The sequence below is a fragment of the Podarcis pityusensis genome, assembly GCF_964106645.2.
Source record: "Podarcis pityusensis genome assembly, chromosome: 17".
Lineage (NCBI taxonomy): Eukaryota > Metazoa > Chordata > Lepidosauria > Squamata > Lacertidae > Podarcis > Podarcis pityusensis.
In genome coordinates, this window is record NC_138042.1 from 5,952,908 (window position 1) to 5,959,963 (window position 7,056).

Sequence of the window (7,056 nt, forward strand, 5' to 3'; positions counted from 1 at the left end):
GGATGAGGTTTTACTGCCCCAGCTCAGCTGCTCTCCTCTCGCAATTTATGAATTACTCGGCACAAATGCCAACTGTTCCTGATGCCATTTCACTCATAGAGGGAGGGATGAGGGAGAAGCAATTGCATTAATTCATCACTAAAAACAGGGTCTGAAAGAGATCTGTTCCAGAGCTGGAATCTGCCTGGCACACACACACACGCACACACGCACACCCACACTCACCCACACCCACCCCACTATCTATTCATCCATTTGTATCTCCTTCCTTGCCTATTATTTTTGTATGATGTACATGCAGACCACTCCTCTCAAAGTTTACTTGGAAGCAAGATCCTACTGCTTTCAATGGGTCTTGCTCTCAAGGGTGTGTGCACAGGATTGCAGACAGGTGGGACCTGCAGCAAAACGTACTGCAGAGCCTCGTACCTCTGCTCAGGGCTCCAGCCAGCCTCTTCCGGGATACACCATTCCATCCTCAGCCAGCCTGCTCTAGGATGCTCTATTCCATTCCATTCCATCTCCCCCTCCTGCAACAACCAGTTAGTAATCAGGGTTCGCTGAGCGTGTTCAGTCCCCACTGAGCTGCTTGCATGGGGTGGGGGGTTGTCCCCTCTTAGGATTTTCCTTCCCTCTAATGCTTTTTGGACTTCTGCAAATCTTGGAGTTTCCCCTGAGCCTGCTGCTCTCTCCCTTTTGCAGGTGGATTGTACAGTTTCAGATGCATATTGAACGCACACGGTATGTGTGGAAATGATTATAATCCAAAGTGTCACATTGCTCCACTGGCGTTATGGACCACTTCCATTAAATCCCCCTAGATACCCAGCGGATCACTGTGCTCTTCAGGAGAGGGCCTCCTGCAGCCACCATCTTATCAGGAGATCTGCTCCTCACAATATGGGAATTGGGTCCCCTGGAATTCCTTCCCATTAGACAGGCACCAACTCTGTGCTCTTACCAGTGCCTGCTGAAGACCTTTCTCTTTCAAGCGGAGATCTTATGCAGTCTGCATCTGTAATGGAATTGTTTTTAAGATGCTTTAATTACAGTGGTACCCCAGGTTACATACGCTTCACGTTACATGCGCTTCAGGTTACTGATTCCGCTAACCCAGAAATAGTACCTCTGGTTAAGAACTTTGCTTCAGGATGAGAACAGAAATTATGCTCCGGTGGCGCGGCGGCAGCAGGACACCCCATGAGCTAAAGCGGTGCTTCAGCTTAAGAACAGTTTCAGGTTAAGAACGGACCTCTGGAACGAATTAAGTACTTACCCCAAGGTACCACTGTATTATTATTTTGCTTGTTTGCTGCCTGGCCAGGACATTAAAAAACTCCTCCATTTCTTCTCCTTCTCCTTCTCCTTCTCCTTCTCCTTCTCCTTCTCCTTCTCCTTCTCCTTCTCCTTCTCCTTCTCCTTCTCCTTCTCCTTCTCCTTCTCCTCCTCCTCTTCCTCCTCCTCTTCCTCTTCCTCTTCCTCCTCTTCCTTCTCTGCCAGGAGAAGACCTCAAAGGTCTCATTGTGCCAAGGATGCCAATCCCAACTGCTGCAAAGCTTTCTAGGCCAGTTCAGTCTTCTTTTCTTTTTATCAAGTAGGGCTTTTTATCAAGATGGGATATTTACCAATCAGGGAACCATCAGTGCTTGGGAGGCAGAGCACCTGCTGTGCAAGCAGAAAATCTCGAATTCAGTCCCTGGCATTTGTGGTTAAAAGAATCCTGGGTAGCAGGTGAAAGGCCACATCAGGAGACCATGGAGAGCTCTTGCCAGTCCAAGCAGACAATACTGGACTAGACAGACCAGGCTTTCCCTTTTTCAAGAAGTGAAAATCCGGACACAAACAAATAGTTGACCTTTTTTCGGGGGGGGGGGTTGTTGTTTTTGGGAAAAAATGCAAAACCCCCACAATTTTAGGAACATCACTTCCACCATTTAGGACGTCACTTCCGCCATTGAAATCCCTGTACCTGGTAATGTCTGGGGAAATCCGCATGTATGGCAACCCGAACATAGACCATGAGACTGACTCTTCGTGAGGCAGCTTTGAACATTCAGCACTTTCTCTGCTAAGATAAATCTCCATGTCCGTAATTCTTTTGGTTGTGCGCAGTACACAACACTGTGAATGCCAACAAGGAAGAAGTGGCTAGAATCCCCTGTGTGACAGAGATGCCACCCCCTCACAAAAAAGGGTTTTTGAACATTTTCCTTCAGCTACTGTGTCCAAAGAGGGTCTTATAATATTACAGGTAGACAGAGGTATGTTGAACTGCCTCATGGTCGATTCCAGAATAAGAACATCAGGATAAATGGATGTGTGGAGGAATGAATGCATTCTTAAGCAAATGAATGAAGACAGATTAAAAACAGGCAAATACAGTGGTACCTCGGGTTAAGTACTTAATTCGTTCCGGAGGTCCGTACTTAACCTGAAACTGTTCTTAACCTGAAGCACCACTTTAGCTAATGGGGTCTCCCGCTGCTGCCGTGCCGCTGGAGCACGATTTGTGTTCTCATCCTGAAGCAAAGTTCTTAACCTGAAGCACTATTTCTGGGTTAGCGGAGTCTGTAACCTGAAGCGTATGTAACCTGAAGCATATGTAACCTGAGGTACCACTGTACTTCTAGACTGAGCAGAGAGTGAGGAAAGCAAACCAAATGAAGCATGGAAAGTTGTGGCAACCCTCTGCTAACAGCCAATATTTTTTCTTGGGTCAACAGACCTGCATAACCTGCTTTTTTGAACTGTAAACCTGGACAGATTTCATAGGGCTGTGTTGATTTTGATATCCCACCACCCACCTTTGTACTGATGGCAAGGCCCTCGGGAGACCTTGGGTCACCCTCGCCTGTCCGAACCTTCTTCTCTTCCCTCCTTTCACCTTTTTTCCCAATTAAATCATCCCGCTTAATTACAATAAAAGGCCAACTGTTTACCCAGCTCGACATAATTAATATTTGCTGCGACCAGGGTTGCGAGCTTGGCTTTGCCAGCAGCCGTGCAGTTTGGGAAGGGATTTGGCTGTATTAGCAGGGGAAGAGACAGCTGTCTCGCTTACTGATACAAGGGCTGGGGGGGGGGCGGACGGGCTGGATTAAAAAGAGAGAGCCTGGAATTAGACTTGATGGGGTTGTGCGGGAGAGGAGGGGACATTATCCACACAGACACATCCCAATCACAGGCCTAATTGCAGCATCCATTATTCCTTATTAAAAACCAAAAAAAAACAAATATTCGGCTAAAAGCTGCAAAAATATCTGTTTTACCTTCCGTTCTCTGTGAACGGACTTCATCTCTTTGCTCTATTGGGACAGATGTATTAACTGAGGTACAAAGTGCTTGGACGGGCCTGCCAGGCTGATGTGAGGAGACACAAGTGACAAAGGCCAGCTTAGGCAGCCATTTTGTCTTGAATCGATCGCGACGGTGAGGACAGCCTCTCTCAGTAGGCTGCTCTGTTAGTCTTGCTCAAGGAGATACGGGTTTGTTTATGGATTGCATTTTTATCCCACTTTTTCTCCAGCAAGCTGTGTGCCTGAGTCGGGATTTGAACCCTGGTCTCCTGGTCGGATACTCTAACCATTGTGCCACACTGGCTCTCATTGGGCAAACAAGCCTATTGTTCAACAAGGCCTACTGCTTTAACAAGGTCTGTGGTTCAGTGTCGCAAGGCTGTTAGGACTTGACTTAAGAAGAGTCCTACTGGATCAGGCCAGATCTCTTCCCTGAACTTGTTCTCCCAGCTGGCCTTCCAGAAACCTCCGTGGAGCCTGCTAGCAGGACCTGAGTGCAACATCACCCTTTCTTCTGCAGCTCCCAGCAACAGGTGATTTGCAGCAGGTCCTGAACCTAGAAAGGGTAGCACTGTGGTTTAAACCACTGAGCCTCTTGGGCTTGCCAATCAGAAGGTCAGTGGTTCAAATCCCAGTGATGGAGTGAGCTCCCATTGCTCTGTCACAGCTCCTGCCAACCTAGCATTTTGAAAGCACTCCAGTGCAAGTAGATAAATAGGTACTACTGTGGCGGGAAGATAAAGGGCATTTCCGTGCACTCCATTTTCCATCACGGTGTCTCGTTGCACCAGAAGCAGTTTAGTCCTGCTGGCCACGTGACCCGGAAAGCTGTCTGTGGATGAAAGGTGACTCAGCCTGAAAGCAAGATGAGCGCTGCAACCCCACAGTCACCTTTGACTGGACTTAACCATCCGGGGTCCCTTACCTTTACCTTTTACCTGAACTTAGGACTGGGGATGCAGCTTGTGTGTTGTTGTTGTTTAGTCGTTTAGTCGTGTCCAACTCTTCGTCACCCCATGGACCAGAGCACGCCAGGCACTCCTGTCTTCCACTGCCTCCTGCAGTTTGGTCAGATTCATGTTTGTAGCTTCGTGAACACTGTCCAACCATCTCATCCTCTGTCGTCCCCTTCTCCTTGTGCCCTACATCTTTCCCAACATCAGGGTCTTTTCCAGGGAGTCTTCTCTTCTCATGAGGTGGCCAAAGTATTGGAGCCTCAGCTTCACGATCTGTCCTTCCAGTGAGCATTCAGGGCTGATTTCCTTAAGAATGGATAGGTTTGATCTTCTTGCAGTCCATGGGACTCTCAAGAGTCTCCTCCAGCACCATAATTCAAAAGCATCAATCAAGCTTGAGTGTTACCCTTCGCCAAAGATGAAACTACATGGAGAGCAGGTCACCAGTCAAGCGAACGCTGCTGCTCCTTGCCTTCCAACCTGACAGGAGCCAAAAGTGATGGAGGGTGTATATCTAGGATTAGAGAATAATGAGCCAGACCAAACAGACCATCCAGCCATTCATTCCAGGACGAGCTCCCTCCCCTTAGGGTAGGCTAGTGTGATGGCCTGGGACTCGGGCTCGGACTCGGAACCAGAGGAGTCTCAGTCCGCACCAGATCCTCTGCCTCAGGTGGCATCGGAACCAAATCTGGGGCCTGATTCTGAAGAGCCCCAGTCTGCACAGGTTCCCCTGCAACAAGCATCAGCTGGGCTGAGTCAGGGGCCTGAGCCTGCCCTGGCTCCAGATGTGGGGATTACCTCATTGCCTTCAGCTGGGCCATCACTTACAGCTGCTCCACTACCAGTTGGGTCAGAAGAGGCTGAGGTGGCCTCTGGGTCTAGTAACCCACCAACGTCTCCCAAGCTGCAGAGACTAAGGTCTGAGAGAAGGAGAGACCTGAGTACTCACAGGAGTGCTCGCCTTCGGGCAAGACAGGGAGGTAAGTCACCAAGGGATCAGGACCAGCCGTTACCCAACAGAGATAAAAGGCTGTTGGACTCCGCCCCAGGTTGCAGAAGCAACATTGCTGTTTGCTAGAACCTGCCTGTGACCCTATGCCTACCTAGCCTGGTTTCCTGCCTTGACCCTGTCGGACTGACTCTTCGCGGAACCCTTGGATTTGGGACTGGACCTGGACCACATTGTTTGGGTTTACCCCTGGGCCCAGCGCAGCTAGGTTGCTGCTATCATCCTGCTGTAGAGGATTTTACCAATCCATACCTCAGTTGTGGTAAAATGTGCGATAAAGCCTGTCATCTGTGTGAGCTCAGTGTCATAAATGGAATGAGGGGATATGAGCCTGACTGGCTAGGAGGACCACCGTGGTGTGTGTGCTTCGTACAGAGTGCTGCTTGGGGTGCGGGGACCACGTACTTGACAAGCCGCGCTGTATACAAATCAGCATAGATTCCATGTTTGTGGCAATCGCTTCCCACACTTCCCCTTCTCAGAGGTTTGTTTCTGTCACTAAGACGATTTCCCCTGACACGCCATCTCCTCCCAGTGCCGGCTTCCTTTGTGGGTTCACCAGACATAATCCTGCGTCCCATCACAGCCATTTCCCGCCATAACCCACCGGGATGTCACACAGGATTATGACTACGCAGAGAGCAAGGAGGGAGAATTCCACTATAAGACTAATCCTCCAGCTTCTTCCATGGAACGATGTTAAGGTGATTCCCACCAGCATTAATGAGGCTGGGAAATATGATTATCTCCCCATTAAAGTGGAAGGAAACTGAGGCAGCACGAGACTGATGGATGTATTATCCACATGCTCTCCGGATGTAAATGGTAAGTCTGGAAGTAGAATTGTGGTATTTGTGTGCCCCCAACATTACAATTAATATTTGATCCTAAGTTCCTGCCTTCCCTAGAGGAGTGATTCCCAAACATACAGATTTCAGCAAACACTGTAGGTTCAATTTTGTGCTTAGTGGGGTTATGTGTGCAAGGAACAAAGTCTGCTTGCACAATGAAACTCTTCCCCCCTGCTAACCCATATGCCTGCCAAACCTATTACAATCACCTCATCATCCAAACCCTCCAGAGCAGAATTTGGTGGGGAGGGGAGAAGTCCTGCTGTGTGTTAGGACCTTGTTCAATGCACAAAACAACTTAGTTAAGCAAGAAACCCCCTTTCCTGGCAAGCAGTAGCTCTGCACACCCTGAATCCCCTTACCATGAAGCTAGTTTGCCCTGGCGGCGGCAGCAACAGAAGGTCTCCTTAGCCAGCAAGGACCTGCCATTTGAATTCCCTGCATTGCCTCTGAGGACTCAAATGCACTGTGTTCTGATGTGTCCACAGTGAGTCTTTTGGTGGCGGCTGGTGCACTCCTGCTTCCTGATAACGGAAGAGGAGACCCTGTGGGGAAGATGGGATTGTGGGCCCTCTCATAGGTTTGGGCAACCAGGCCAGTGGTGCTGACCCCTGACATCAGGGCTGCTATCACTGCGTATGTATTGGGGGTACACCTGAAACTGCAGGCACACATTGCCATGGAGATTGGTAGCAGTGGGCACACAGCTAGCCATTAGTGGTTCTCTCATCTAGGTACCCTGATAAGCTTCCGAGGAACTCCAGGGTCTCTAGCAGGTTAGTGGAGATTTGAAGATGACTTACCTGCCAGCAAACTGACCGGTAGCACCTGCACTAGAAAGACCCAGGAATCACCATGAGTGCCATAGGATGTTGTGTTAGGTAAAGGTAAAGGTACCACTGACCGTTAGGTCCAGTCGCGAATGACTCTGGGGTTGCAGC